Below are 16,733 nucleotides of genomic sequence, written 5' to 3'. Positions count from 1 at the left end.
GATAGTGCTAATTTGATTGAAGGTTTCGAAAAAGTCATTATAATCTTGTCCAAAGGAGCTAAACTCATCATAAATAATGCTATGTTTTCTCCTAAGTCTCCGAGAAACTTGATGAGTTTTAAAGATATCCGTAAAAATGGTCATCATATCAAGACATTTGATGAGATGAATCTTGAATATCTTGGTATCACCAAGAATGTCTCTGGGCAGACATGTGTTATAGAAAAGTTCCTGCTTTATCTTCTGGCCTGTATTAGACAAAGATTTGTGCAATTGAGGAACATTTTACAGTAAACAAGAAGTTTACTAATTCCAATACTTTCGTACTTTGGCATGATCGTCTGGGACATCCTGGATCTATAATGATGAGATGAATTATAGAAAATTCAAATGGCCATCCATTAAAGAACTTGAAGGTTCTTTCGAATGGTGAATTTTCAATGCAATGCTTGTTATTAAGGCAAGCTAATTGTGAGTTCATCGCCAACAAAAGTTGGGAATGAGTCCCCCGCGTTCTTGGAATGCATACATGGGGATATTTATGGATCCATTCACCCACCTAGTGGGTCGTTTAGATACTTTATGGTCCTAATAGATGCTTTCTCTAGATGGTCTCATATGTGCCTTTTGTCATCTCGCAACTTGATATTTGCAAAATTGTTGGCACAAATAATACGATTACGGGCATAGTTTCTCGATAATCAAATTAAGTCTATTCACCTTGATAATGCTGCAGAATTTACATCTCAAGCATTTAATGACTATTGCTTATCGATTAGGATAAGAGTGGAACATCCTGTACCCCATTTCGCACTCAAAATGGCCTTGTCGAGTTATTAATTGAATGTCTGCAGTTGATAGCAAGATTATTGCTTATGAAAACTAAGTTTCCCACTTCTGTTTAGGGTCATGCAATTTTGCATGCTACAACACTTGTTCGTCTTAGAGCGATAAATTATCATAAATTTTCTCCGTTGTAATTGGTTTTGGGTCAAGAGCCTAATATATATCATTTGAGAATTTTTTAGTGTGGTGTATATGTGCCTATAGCACTACCAAATCGCACCAAGATGGGCCCCAAAAAAGGTTAGAATTTATGTTGGGTTTGAATCACCCTCCATTATTCGCTATCTTGAACCATTAACGGGAGATAAATTCATTGCTCGATTTGCAAATTATCGGTTTGATGAGATAGTTTTCCCAAAATTAGGGGGAGAAAATAGTGAGATCGAAAGAGAAATTTCGTGAAAAAATCCATCACTAACTCATCTTGATCCACGTGTTTCTATTTGTGAGCAAGAAGTACAAAAGATTATTCATCTGCAGAAAATTGCAAATCAAATGTCGGATGCATTTACAGTTTTGAAAAGGATTACTAAATCACATATTCCTAAAGAGAATGTACCAATTCAAATTGATGTCCCTAAAGGATCATCCACTAGTGTCAGAGCTAATGAATCTAAAGCACGTTTGAAGAGTAGTAGACTATTAGGTTTTAAGGATCGAAATCCTAGAAAAAGAAAAACAAATGGTCAAGATGACACAACGAAAGATCCTCATATGAAAGTTCAAGATTTGAGCAATGTTAATATTCCTGAAGGAATTAATGTGCCTGAGACTCAAGAAAATGAGGAACCATCCATAAATTCAAGTGATGTTGAAACTGATTTGAATCGATCTAAAATAGTAGTGGATTATGTCTTTGTGTAACACCCCATAATTGTTTCGACTCGATATCACTTTGTAGCATGCTTATTGAGCTGACAACTTGAATAATGTTTTTCTTTCTAAGTGTTAAGAAAAGGACTTAGTCACATTTTGAGCTCCTAATCTTTGATGATTTTATTTTCGACCTTTCCGACCTCGAAAAGTTAATTTTTAAGTTGATTCATGATGGGGGAAGTCAATAGTACGTCTCGAATGAGTTTCAGAATTTTCGAAAAAGTATAAGGGGATGTTTGGTACTCCAAAATAGCAGCTCGGGACAATATACCCGCAGCGCCCCACCCAATTCGGCACTTGGGGGAGCCCGCGATGGAGACCACAGTACCTCGCCTAGAGCGGCGCTCCAGATCCCGCGGCGTCCTGGCTAGTTCGGCCGTGTATTTTCTGCAGTCAAGCTCCATATTTTTTTAGGGCAAATGGGTCATTTTCCTTCAGCCCAATTCACCCAAACACGAGATTAAAGCCTATTTTAAGCACATTACGCTTGATTTGATCAAAACTCTCTCAATTGGAAACCCTAAGTTCAACATTTATCTCCAAGAATCCTAAGATCCCACCATCCTCTTTCCAAATAAGTTCTAGATTCAAGATTTTCAAACCACGAATTTAGCATCACAATTCAAGAATCTCAGGAAAGCATTCAAGATCATTTCCTAAGGTTTCAAAGTCAAATTCTCTAAATCCAACCAAGTCTATTGAGGTACCTGGGGTTTTTCTAAAACTACATGGGCATTATTAAATCATTTCAACAATATGTAAACATGGTGAAATCATGAATTTTGAAGGGGTTTTTGGAACTTGTGTTACAATCTTGCTTTATGAGTTCTTTAATGATACTATTGCTTTGGTCTTGAGGCCTTTCCCCTAAATTTAATTTATAATCATGTATGTATATATATATATATGTATGCGTTTGATAGTTTGAATGATGAATTGAGAGCGTGAACTACTAGAAATCCCCTCTCTTGTTTAAAAAGTTTCTTGTTTTTGTAAGTCATGATTTACTTGAAATGCATTGTTGGAAACATGATATAAATTTCTTGAGTATTGTTTATGACTTAATTGTGATTTTAAATTGAAGAGGGGAGTGTTTTACTTGGTACTAAAGGTTAAAGATGTTTAATGAGAAGGTTTTATGGTTTGTCACAAGTTTCATGACCACCACATGTTTGTTGAAATGCTGCAAGGAATGATCTTTACATAATTTAATAAATATTTTGAAGTATGAATCTTCTTGGAATCAGTTGAAGTATGGTGGTCCAAACTTTATATTTTGAAAGAAGAGAATGTGATATGATATCTTTTTATGGCTCAGAAACATGACTTACAACTCTTGGTATGACGATACCAATTCAGATAATGCCATAGCAGATTTAGAACGGACTAAAAATACAGATTTTACTTAGATTTTCAAAATTTGATTACAAAAAGATGCATGTTTAGAACAACCTAAAAAATGGACTTAAGAGATGTTAGGTGGTTACCCGAAGAAGGTATGAGCCACAAAACTCATTGCCCAAAATCATGTTTTGCCGATACGGGTTATTATGTTACCCGAAAGGGAAACTGTACGCTGGCGACGGCCCTGTGGCATAGTAGATAAAAAGATACCCCAACCCTTGCGGCAAACTTGGGTTGGGGGCTTTGCCGCCGAGTTAAGGGCAGATCCCGTATAACCCGTAGGGATACTTTCAGATATGTAGGGTGTACCACCTAGCTCGGAAGTAATACAAAGCATAGAATTGCATTGGCAAGATTGTTTGAGATCGCCCATGTAATTTAAACTACTTTATGCATAATGTTTTATGAAATGCTCTCACCTATGTTATATATGTAGAGATTCATTATTTTGGATTGCTCTGCGTACCAGTACAATTGTATTAAACCCCTATCTTTTAGGGTCTGAGGCTTAGTCTAGCGGTCCTGCTAAGCCATAGAGTTATTCAAACAGAAGTGAAGTGTGCAACTGGTGAGCCTTCTTTATTTCGAAAGGCCTATTTCCTTTTAGTCACTTGTTATTTACTTTTGTTTAGGTCCACTGGGTGCCTTGTCCCAGTTCAGACAGTTGTTAATTTCGTATGTATTAGAGATTTCGTAAACAGGAACAGATGTTGATGGATTTTCTTTCGTATTGATGTACTTAACTCAGAACATGACCATGATTCCATAATGATTTATATTTCCGCATCCTTTATTTATTGTATGAGTATTGTGCATAATTACCAGATGTAGAAAGGCGCCCGGGCCTCCATGGTTTGGGATGCTCGTTACGGCCAGGGCCCCAGCTCAGATCGTGACACTTTGCATATAATGTTGCAATGAAAATCATGCAAGATAGTGATGATCTTTATCCTAGATCTATCATAAAATATCGACAAAGAAATGACTGGCCAAAATGAAAAAAATAATTTAATCTGAATGGTGTTAAGCGTTGTGTATTAATAATTTTAAGAATGTATTTAATTACTTTTATAATATTATAATGAAGAATATCACTTATTTGAATTCAGACCCGAATATAAGAAAAATAATTGTTAAACATCATCATCATCTGCATATAAAAAAAAAAGTCAAATCAAATGAAGTTTTTTTTAAAAAATAAAGAGTGTAATAAGTAAATTCATAAATAAACCTAATAATCAGTAATCAATAATAGAAAGAAGAAAACTTAACATTACATAACAGGATAGGAGTGAATATATATAAGAGAGATTATGAAGGAAGAATTCTATTTCAATTCAATTTCCATTTAAAAATACAATTTCAAATATGCTTATCCTTATTATCTTTATTTGAATTAAGAGAAATATTTGAATTCAAATATTCTTAGCCGTATCTTTTTAAAATTTGACATGCTTATCTTAAATATATCTTTGAATTAAGAGAAATATTTGAAATCAATAAGATTAATTCATATTTTTTTATAATAAATACTAACAAAATAAAAAAAATAAATTTATTTCTTTTCCTTATAGCTAATATGTTGAATGTCAAAAATAAAATAATTACCTTCCCATCACAAAACAAATTTATTTTTAAAAATTAAAAACACTTCCGCACAATTACTAAAAATGGTTGCCAATAAACTTTCAATTTTTTAAAAAATCGTTTACTACATAAACAAAGAATGAGGAATTCTTTTAACAAATATTCATAAGTCTATTAATATAAAGCTATGTGATAACATTTAAATTTTTTTAAAAAAGTCTTTCTTTAATTTTATATTTATCCATTATCCTAATCGGTGAAAGATTTTAAATTAGATAAACTTCTTTATCATTAGCCAATTTCTTTTTTGCTCATCATTAAGAAATTATTATTATTATTATTATTATTATTATTATTATTATTATTATTATTATTATTATTATAGCTTCATCTTTAATTTAACATTTAAATAAATTATATCCAAATATATTATATAACATTTAAATTTTAATAGAAATAAGTTTATGAAAGAGTAGAAGTCTATTTACAACATAAAGATAACATTTAATACAATTCATATTTATCTTATAATGTTATATTTGAATTGAAAGAATGAATTGAAATCAAACTAAATATGACATATTTCATCATAGTAAATAACATATTATTATTATTATTATTATTATTATTATTATTATTATTATTATTATTATTATTATTATTTGTATTGGCGGTTTTTAATTTAATATTGAATTTCTCCATTATCCTTTTTTTTTCTGATGATGAATTTGAAATACATTGATATATATTTATAGTATTGTTGTAGTTTTTTTAATTACAAAGAGATAATGATAAAAGAGTTAAGATAACATTATTCAAAATTCAAATTCAAATTAATTCATCATAAACACAAAGAGTTTAGATACAATTAAAAGTCTAAAGTTATAGAGTTAGTTATAATCAGTAAAATTCAAAATTGTTACGTGGTTAAAATATCTTTTTAGTTGCTTAAGTTAAAGATATTTGAGTTAAAAAGTTTTATAAACTTTGTGGAAAGCTATGCCTCTTTTTACATTCAAAAGTAGTTAGGATTTTTTTTTCCTCCTTTATTTTCAAATACAAATTTTTAAAAAGTTTTTTATAAATTCCTGAACGTTAGTCAAGTCTTTTTAGTCTACCTTTTGGATTGAAAATATTCATCAATTAATATTTAGAGCGTAGTAGGACTCTTTTTTTTTATTTTTTCAAATTCAAATTTTTAATATTCTTTAATATAAAATTTTTATTACAATACTTAATAGTTCTGTCCTAAGAATTGCCACGTGATTTAACAATAGGTTGCCACGTGACTTCTTCTCATTGCTTCGTCCTTTGCTTTATAATATATATAGATTTTCTTTGAGTTGATATCTTTTCGGAAATAATCTTTGTATTTTATAGAGGAGTAAAATTTACACATCATCATTCTTTTCAAATCTCATTCTTAAAATTTCCTTGATTTATTGTTGTTGTTGTTCTCGCCTATTGAATGAACATAGATGATAGAACTTCCCTTTGACGTTGGAGTGTACAAGTAAAATGGGATAGTTGTTGTCAAATATAATTATCTACTAGATACTCATGCCCGTGCTTAGCACGGGCCCAACATTGCAACTCGCATTGATATCGTAGTGAACTAATAGCGTCAATAGCTTCGACGCAAAAGAAACCAAACTATTTAATTCAATAACATCCAATTCAGTAATAACGATGAAATGGAACCACTATTTGGATCAAAAGGCCAAGAGAAAAACAATATACATCAATTGATTTTGCAACCTGCAAGATTCTTCTGCTGTAGTATTTTTTCAGTTCTACTTTAACTTTATTGTACATATAAAACTATACTAATGCACACAAGTTTCTATTTGAACAAATGTTTTAAGTTCACATATACATTGAATCTAATGTATACTTTTTACTTATATATTAAACAATATATGTGAAAACTAAGTTCTAAAGTTTCTCATCTCTTGATAGTCTTATCTCCACCTTGGTAAGTTTTTATAAGGCTTCAGCTCAATGCAAGACAACAACTCTGTATTTCTCCACATTGAAGAATGATGCAGGCATCCTTTTGAGAGTTGAAAATTCAATGCTTTCCACCAAAATATATCACACAACCACTTGACAGGAAAATTTTCTGGTCAGTCTTATCTCAAAGAAAGGGAATTAGCCCTGGTAAGGCTTCAAAGACCATTGGGCTGGGGCTACAATTGATGCCATGTGTTGTTGCAGTTGAAAGTACACTTCACTTGATATGACATATATTTTATTACAGATACCTCTTTCATATTTTTTTTTATTTACTGAATCAAGACATAGTAAATATGAAAATTCTTTCTTCTTCACATTCCTCATCATTGCTACAAACCAGATAATAAACAAAAGAAAATGATTGTTTTGACTTATATTGAGATTCAAGAAATGGATGTATTTAAATTGGGATAGTTCACAACGCTTTTTCCTCCATCAGCATTATCTTGTACGATACGATTTTTACTCCACATACAAGCTCAATGACAATGTTCTTTCTTGCAATAAGATTTTAAATTTTTAACCACAGTATTCTACCCATAAGAATTTTAAAAAAAACACGATTCTGATCGACAAACCTTGAGTAGACTAACTTTGAAAAATATAAATTCGACACTTTGTAAAAAAATTATAAAATATATTACTCAAAATCGAAAAATACCAAACATAAGGAGCATGAGAAGAGCATAGAAATACAACAATCATCAAAATCGTAAATTATTGCCTGCAATAAGATTAGAACCTACACAGCAAACAAGTCAGAAAAATTTGACAGAAAATAACAGTATGAGATCAAAAAATCATAAGTAATATTGTGTCTACAATTGTCTTGCTTCATCTATGATCATCTTCACCAAGCTTCCGGCTCTTGAAAATAATTAAATTAATAAAAATAATTAGAATACATTTGAATAAGGGAATGCACAATGATTTCCAGATCATTGATCTAAAATAATATTTTGAAAAAATAATTTTTAATGGCACATAACGTCAATCTTACTATTCATTTTTCCTTGGCACATCAGTGGAATATTACATCTTGTGCACAAATAATAGCATTGTAATCCTTCTAAAGTGGTACCATCTCTTCTACCCATGTTACCATTTTTGATGTGAAGTCTATGAAAGTATTGGATCATCTTAAATGTGAGAAGGGAACAATTTCATACTGCCAAAGACCATCCACAATAGAAATATCGTAGTTTGTTATATTTTTTAAAAACTTTGGTTCCGTATCTCTTTGAGAGCACAACATAAATGAAATATTATAAAAGTTCTCATAACATTGACACACTATGTCTCCTATGTGAATTTTGTAAACACCATCTTTTCCTAGCACAACAACAAAAGATTGCAAATTGTCTGAATATAAAATCGGTATTATATACCCTCTTCCACTTATATAGTAAGTAAAATAAACAAGAACCAGTATAGGGCAAGTTAATGAAATATTTTTAAATCAGAGATGTAAATGCATGATGGAGGAGAGAAGGGAGAACTTGGAATCATATTGATTCATATTAACCTTCAAAATGAATTTTTTTGAAGAAGTCAATCTGATAAGCAGAAATAGAACATTGTGGACATTGAGAAAGCTTAGTTAGCAACAAAGCTACCTATTTCTGAAGCAACAGTAGAAATACTACTTTTTTATTCAGCTTAAGGAAGATACAGAGAAACAAAAAAAATGTCATTTTCTCTTTTTGGAGAATAGACAGTGGGATCACGACTTGATAGAGATCACTATAAAGCTACAACACTTGAATGCCAAAATCCAAAAGAAGAAGGTGAATGGTAAGGGTAAAAACCTGAAACACTGGTATATCGAAGCTAAAATCGATGAAAAGGCACAAATATTCATATCATACAGTATATCACACCAAATAGGTGAATTTATCATATCATTTTATAATGTAACCTACTGAGAGCTAGCTTATCCTTTATACTTCATTGAAATGTCATACCTCTTACAAATTGTATGAGCCCGATAAGTCTAGTCAATTATAAAGAACACGAGGTAGAAGTAAGGTCTTACACTCGACCCTCCTCAAATTGGGGTTTTCAGGCTTTGTTGCTGTTATAATTATTAATAACACCAAATTCAAGCTTAGTTATCTACACTTCCCCACTGTCCCTTGATTTATGTCAATTTTTTGTGGTGGGATCTTTACACACTCATATGGTTGAAGTTCTAAAAATCATTCATCACCTCTATTTAACTGTAAGAAGAGTAAAGGAAAAAATTAGAATAAGCTAACTGTACCAAATAGTCGTACTACATAAATAATCAGTTCTATGATGTACAATCTAGGAACAATTAATCACCTCTGTGGAGTTAATACACTTATAATCACCTCCTATGTAAAAGTTCATGTATTTAGAATTGGTTAGATGCTTAATAAGTTAGAACATTAAAATACAATCTTTTTCTATTAAGTGAATGATATTCGACATATAACAAATTAAATGTACTGATTAGTCCCATGTATTTCCAGACTAACTACCAACTTCCTTTTTGAAACATAGAACTTGTGAAATCATGTACTTATGTTTTAGATTCTTAAGCCAGATTTGTTGAGGAATTTTCTCAAACACATGTAGGGAAAAAGCCTATAATAAAGTCGTTGCTCTCAAGCGACTATAGATTTTTTTTTAAAATAAAATCAACTTGAAACATATAAAAATAGGATAAGAAGAAGAAAATCTACCAGAAAACAGGAAAAACAGATACAGAAAATAGATTCAATAATATGTTTGTTCATCCTTATATACCTCAATATCACAACTACATTCACGCATAACAAACTTTCTGGAACTCTTCACTTCTCTACATGTTGAGAAATTAAAAAAAAAATGAAGAAGATTAAAGAAAAAATCAAGAGAAAACTTACCTGATATTGGAAGAGAAGAGCAAGCCAAAACTAAAAATGTAATGGAAAGTGGCAACAAAGTAGTTTGAAGAGCAGATTGCAGAATATTCTAGAATCTTTTATTATTGAGATAAAAAGACTATTTTTCCCTTAATCGTTTCTTTACTCCCTCTTCTATATAGAAAGTAAACCTAATATTTTTGTTTAACCAATTAAAGTAATAAGGAAAAAATTATGAAGTACATGCAAGAGTTAATGAGCAATCTGAAGGAGATTGTCTATTTATTTGTCTAATCTGTTCTAGAAGTTGTCAAATCTAGAAGGTACAATAATTAATTTAATATTTTTTAATTCTAGAAGTATCGGTAATTGTTGAAATATTGTTTAACATTCATGTGGTGGAAAAAATGCACACATGTGGGTCAACCATAGCCACAAGATATTCACATGTGCTAGAGAGAATGAGTAGATTTTTTTCTATGTAAAATATCCAAAATATCCTTAATTATTTAAGATAGATATAAAATTACAAATCTACCCTTGTTTGTTATCAACACTCTTTTCTGTCTTTCCTATATCCTACTATTCGTATTTTCTACTATTCTATTTCTATATTTTCTATTCTATATATATAAAACAAATAGTAGAATATATATATAGAGAGAGAGAGAGAGAGTGTGTGTGTGTGTTCGTGATATAGATATAGATATATCACCAGTCGATGTCTTGACAAGCAAAATATATCTGGAAATTCAGGTGGCATGCAAAACAAATCAATGCAGAAAATACAGATGGAGGGAATGACCAAGAGAGTGCAACCCAAAAGAAAAGACATGAATATATTTCAATTTTAGAAGCATATTTGAAACTGTAGCAGTAGCATACCAATGAAGTAGTCGGATGTCCGAAACGTGGAAAGATATACTTTTAATAAAAATAAGTAAATAACCTTTTAAACCTTGACAAATGGGAAAGAGAATGGTTAAATAACTAAATTGAAGGGTGCAAACAGTGAACTGTTACATTTTCCTATTTGCAATCCAAAAGCCAGACAAACCATAATGTGCACCAGATAGACCACTAAGAACAAAAGCTCGAGCCACTGTAGTCTCGACCCATATTATACTGTACTAAAATATCTTATGTGTATTAGTGTGACCATCATCCAAATAGACTTTATGTCTTGAAAAAAGCATATTAACTTCGTAGTTTACTATTTGTTACAAATACTGTGTTTGCTGTTATTATTCAAGGTTCAAGATTAAGATATCATGGTAACGCTTGATAAGAAAAGGGTTAGGATGGGGGTATAGATAGAGATCCAAATAATTGATGTGAGGAAACTTCTAAAAGGATGTAGAGAAGTCATGTGGTAACATACTGTCACAAATTAGCACCACAAAATCACCAGTAAATTGAATTTAACTAACAAAAGGAAATTTTATTCCAAACATGCCAATTAACGTGGATATTTACTAATGAATGTGTTTCCATCATTGGATAATTTTCCCATAAAACTACTATCACAGTGTTCCTGAAAAAATACCTCAAATAAGTGTAAAAAGAAATACTACAGAACTGAAGAGGAGAAAGACGAAAACTTACTTGTGCAGGGCCCTTATTAGAAACAGATACAAGAGTTGGAAAAAGCTCCTGCCACAAACTTAAACCTTCTCTCCTGGCTATCTGAAACACATACAATTGCACAGGCCTAAGAACTATAAATTTATCAGATGAAGTGATCAAATCTTAAACAAGAATAAAAAGAGAAAGAAACAACATAAATACCTTGGCAACAAGAGCTAACGTGTAACTTTTGAAAGCCTATTCTTCACCTGAATTTGTAATTTCAGACATCAAATCAACAGCTACACTTGCAAAGTTTCTTCGCTCATCGGGGTTCAATTCATCCCATCGCAACCACACCAAATGTTGTAAAATTAATAAAATTTGAGAAATAGGTAAGAGCTCAATGTTTAAGCCATTCAGGAAACACTGAAAACAGTTGCATCATAGAGTGGACTTGTATGAAATTTAAATAAAAGAGCGTAAAGGAAACTTGACTTGAACTTTCAAATCCCTTATATAGCTAAGTATCATGCCTTCTGTGTAGAAGTCAACCACAAAAAATATTGACGCAAAGAAGCTCAACTATTTTCTTACAGATTTTGGAGTTTTGTTAAGTATTTCATGCCCATTTAGGACAGGACAATATGTTTTCCCCAGCAGCTAATCTTTTTATCTTTCTAAAGATAGGTTGGCTCAAATCTTCTGAAAAAGGATATCATGAGTGCAAAGTGGGGGAGAGGGCATAGTGGAGCCTTAAAAACCTTATTTATTCACTTCTGTACTGAAACCAAAAGCAAATTACTAGTCTTTCTCCCTTTCCTTGAACAATAGAAATTTGAAAGTGTAACTTTGTAAATTTGTGTCAAATTCTGAATGAAGGCATTAGTGAACAATGTTACTGGCCGAACACTGTGAAGAAAGATAAGTTAAAAAGAATCTCAGCTATTTGGGTGACTTAACTAAGGATAAGAAGCTAAGATCTAAATGCAGAGTTATCATAATGTAACCTGCAACATCTTGTAGGCTTGCAGTTGTATTTTTGAAGACCATTCTTTCCTTACTAAAGTAAACAATGTGCTTGCCAAGACACGAACATCCCCTGCTTTTATCTTCAAAAGAAATAGAAAGTTCAAAAATATTTTTTTTATTGGTTAAAGTTATTAGAAACATAGATGCTTAAATAAGGAATACAATAAGAATTCTGCCTTAATCAGAAACATTTCTTTTTATTAGTGAAGTTAGCAGAAACATAGAAGGTTAAATTAGGAATACAATAAGAATTCTGCCTTAATGGTATTGTAATCTATATATAATTAAAAGCATGGAGACCCTTAGCGAAATGTCGTTCACTTTTTTTGCCTTTTAAGTTAGATTTCATATTGGACAGAGTCATTATTTAATAAATTTCCAATATTTAGGACTTCAAAATCCATTACATTTTTGGTTGCTAAGTCCTTCCGTATTTGAATTACGTAAAGAGTCCTTTTAAAGTTAACTATAAATATACTACTTTCATTTTCTAGATCTTTTTGCCGAAATAAAAAAACATACTCCAACATTTAGGACTTTGATAATATTTAGAAATTCAACTACAATCCTTCAAAATGTGTAAAGTGAGAAATTGTATCTATTATCTACTTTGGCTATGAGACATTCTTCTCTAAGACTTTACTGCTTATCGAAAAAAAAAATTAAAAAAATGAAAAGGAAGCTTTGAACATTTTCCTCCTCCTTTCTATCTTAGGGGTGTGCATATTCGGATCAAACCAAATTACTAAACCAAAGTTAATTTGGTTTGGTTTCAAATTGAGAAATTTAAAATTTTTATTTTTTCAGTTTGGTTTATATATATACACACACAACATGTACCATTTAAGGAAGATTGAATTTGAGTGTTTCACCGCGAAAAAAAATCAACGCCAAAATACTAAAATTCATTAATATTCTAGCTTATAAGCATTGAAACACTCAATGTGATGTCAATAGAAAACTGCTCAATTAAACATATAAGAACAAAAGAAAGTGCAACTCTATGTGAAAACAGGAGAACAAAACATTACTAAAAGCATTAAAATTAGTGTAAGAACTATACCAATACAATGAGCAGCGTGTGATTTTCGCAGAATAGCAGCAAGCCGAAGATTTCTAATTTTCTTCTCAAACACGTCTTCAAGAAACAGCTCGGCCACTGGATATGTCAAACCCTGGAAAATTAAGCCCAAGAAAATTAGACGCAGAACATTATGTTAGATTTGCCTTTACACAAGAGTAAAATGCAGTATCGATATATGAATCGTGGGTGCATTTCTAAAGTATTTGGAGAACAACTCAGCGTTAATAGTAGCACTCATCAGAATGAGACGCAAATTAGGTCATCGCGGAAGGAGGTCACATAAAATTATCAAGAGAATATCTTCATTCATGCCGCTTTCATGGATTTCATCAACAAATAGATGGCGAATACTAATCAAATCAGGATGCTGAATCTACACTCGAAAGAAAGGGAGGAAAAAATCATCTTTCCTTCCAATAGATAGAAAACCTCTAAATCAGTAGGTATTAATCCAAGCTAATAATTACATAGATAACTATATCAATAATATAATATGAAGCCAATCTCGGAGAAAATATATTAAGCTTCTAAAAATTTGACTCTCCAAATACACAACAACTTAGCAACAAAGTTGTGGAGGAACCAAAATATAATAGGCATATGAACGTGCCAGTAGCAACCTGCCCTGTCCTATTTCAAAGAAGAAACATTGAACACGAAATCTGCACAAGTTTTGACAAAAGAGAGTTCAACATACTAATACTAGCTCATGAGCAATAGCTTTAAGAGGCAAAGATCAGAAAAGATAGGTTATTTCTGAGAAACTAAACAAATGTAACAATGTTAAAAATGATCAAACTGCTAACATCTATTACTCTGATGGTAATGTCACAACAACTTCAACAAGCAGGATTCTTGTCAGATAAAAGTACAAAATTATTTCACAAGTTGTTGGCATGTCACTTTATTAATCCTTCACGCACAGAAAATTCAACTGTAGGCAACGACTTTTTACACCCAATAGAAACCAAAAAAATAGTATAAAACATCAATATTACATTGTCCTATAATTCTTCCAATTTATCCGTCGATCCATACATTGACACACATTAATCTTCAGTCTTAGACAAAGACCAGATATTGACCAGATACGTGATGCTTAGCTTGGTTAACCTAACTTAGAGGAACTCCAAGAGCAGCTCTAGGAAACAGAAGAAGCTATGTTTGGATTCAATGACATACTTGAGAATGTTGGGCACCAACTCTAGCTGCAGCGTCATTAGGACCCCTGAAGATGATGGGAACAGATATCTGACCAGCTGACATGTAATTTGATTTTGCAGTAGAATTGATGATATGGTCAATTGCCTGCATGACTCCAAGAAATATTACTTCTTCGGTCAGCAATCAAGGGTATAAACCATAAATCAAGAAATCCCATCAAAGAGAAAGACAAGATGCAACAAGAAAATTTTTCCTCGAGAAAATAATACAGTAGCAATCCCCATTCCGTCTAGTAGAATAGCTGGAGGAAGCTGTTAGTTTCAATTTGGAAGGAAACAAGCCCTATAAAGATAAATACCATTTTGCCAACAATTACTTGATTGTATAGCTATGTGCCAACCCAGATATTCATGACTAAGTTACAGTTTCGTGCATCTAAGAGTTACAAATTACCATAAGGGACATCAAACTCCTTGCATCCATATTGACTTAACATTCAAAACACAAATAAGGACCTAGTATTAACCTCCTAGCTTTTAGTTCAATATATATAAGAACCTAGTTCTTAAATTCCTATTTTACATTAGATTTAACAATTTTGTTTGCATTTCTTTGAACTAAATTTAACACAATCTACACAAAACACCAAATACATACCTAGATGAGATTGAATTTAAACCCTGTTAAAAAAAAAGAAAGAAAAAACATAGAGAGCATAAAAAAGGGGTGGAATTTCATTCGTACCTCTGATAAAGTATGAGGAACGACAATTTTATTATTATCTATTTCAGGATATTTTTCTTTTTCTACTTGATAATTAGTCGACCAAAAACTCCACAAAAAATCGTCAGAACAGATGACAGAACAGAATAGAATTGATTAGTAGAAAGGAGAGTAGAAAGATCAAGAGGGACCGAGAAGACAGATAATAAGGATACAGATAACTCAAACCAGTAATAGTGAAAGATATTTTGTTAAGAAAATTGACTGTTTTGCCCCTGGTCGTTCCTTTGAGGACTCTTCTATATAGTAGAAACTTTGGTATCTTATTGAACAAATTAAAATAATGATAGTGTTTCTTCATTGATCAAGAATTTAATTTTTGAAAAGTATTATAATCGTCCAATAAGAAGGGTTTCAATTATTAGCAAATAAATAACTTGAAGACAGTTGATTCAGAGTTGATCATTTGAATCTTTCAATTCATAGATGTAGATCTCGAACCTAAGAATAAAAATATTTTCGATACTCACACAGAACCTTTGAATTAATAGAGAATCATTTCTTCTATATGAATCTATATTATTTCATTTCAAATCCTTCCAAATTGACGGATTAGTATGTACTTATTTATGCAATTATGCATTATTTAAATAGAAATTTGTTTTCTGAAAGATCCTAACTTTTTTAACCTTAATGGGTGTCCAAGAACTTTTCGATGATCTATGTTAAAAAATATCTATCTAATCCAATCAATTATGTAAAGTCCACAATAACAAGGAAGCCGGAGTTTTACTTAAAAGGTAAATAAAAGACCTTTCAATTATTGTGGTAATGAATATTAATATCTTTCTGTAACCAAACTCACACAACAAATCGTGCAAAAATTAAACTTAGATACCTTTTTTACATTTGGACTATGGTGATCCTTTATAGTTGTACACTAGGCAATTGATTACTAGTACAATTTTTCACTTTTTGCAGCAATGATTGCTCAGACACTCATTTCCTTTCTACCCATGAATCATGATGACCTTAGTAGGACTATTTGTAGCATGTCGGTGAAGATTTTTCTCTTCTTTATTTTTCTTTTTTCTTTTTTCTTTTGACATTTTTTTCAAAAAAAATTCACTGAAGGAGTTTATACATAGTGAGGCTTAAGATTTGCTTTCTTAAATTTATTGAAGGTGGGAGTGGTATCAGTGGAGGATAAAATGCGGAAAGTGAGGTTGAGATGGTTTGATCATGTGATGAGGAGGGGCACGAATGCTCCGGTTCGTAGGTGTGAGAGGTTGGTCTTGGATGGTTTCAAGCGGGGTAGAGGTAGACCAAAGAAATACTGGAGGAAAGTGATTAAACGTGACTTGGAGCGATTATGACTGAGGACATGACCCTGGATAAGAAGGTATGGAGGAATAGCATTAGGGTAGAGGGCTAAGGTGGGTGGATGAGTCGTAGTCAGTAGGTAGGAGGGTCTTGGTGTCCTTTGTTTGACAATGTACAATTTTGTGTGGATGTCGTACCTATGCTATTTTTATCGTTCTCCATGCTTTTGATGTTTTATATAC

The 16,733-nt window shown here is 31.7% G+C and overlaps 1 long non-coding RNA gene across 1 annotated transcript; it reads right to left on the bottom strand.

Moving 5' to 3' along the window:
* Positions 1 to 7,418: 7,418 nt before the first annotated feature.
* LOC107848716 lies at positions 7,419 to 9,802 on the bottom strand. Its single transcript, XR_007046578.1, has 2 exons — positions 9,621 to 9,802; positions 7,419 to 8,948 (listed from the first exon to the last, which is right to left on the bottom strand). It is a non-coding gene; the product is annotated as an uncharacterized LOC107848716 (long non-coding RNA).
* Between the last annotated feature and the right edge of the window lie 6,931 nt (positions 9,803 to 16,733).

This window comes from Capsicum annuum, chromosome 11 (assembly GCF_002878395.1).
Source record: "Capsicum annuum cultivar UCD-10X-F1 chromosome 11, UCD10Xv1.1, whole genome shotgun sequence".
NCBI lineage: Eukaryota > Viridiplantae > Streptophyta > Magnoliopsida > Solanales > Solanaceae > Capsicum > Capsicum annuum.
The sequence above is the reverse complement of the archived record's forward strand: the minus strand, read 5'-3'. Positions and strand labels throughout refer to the sequence as shown.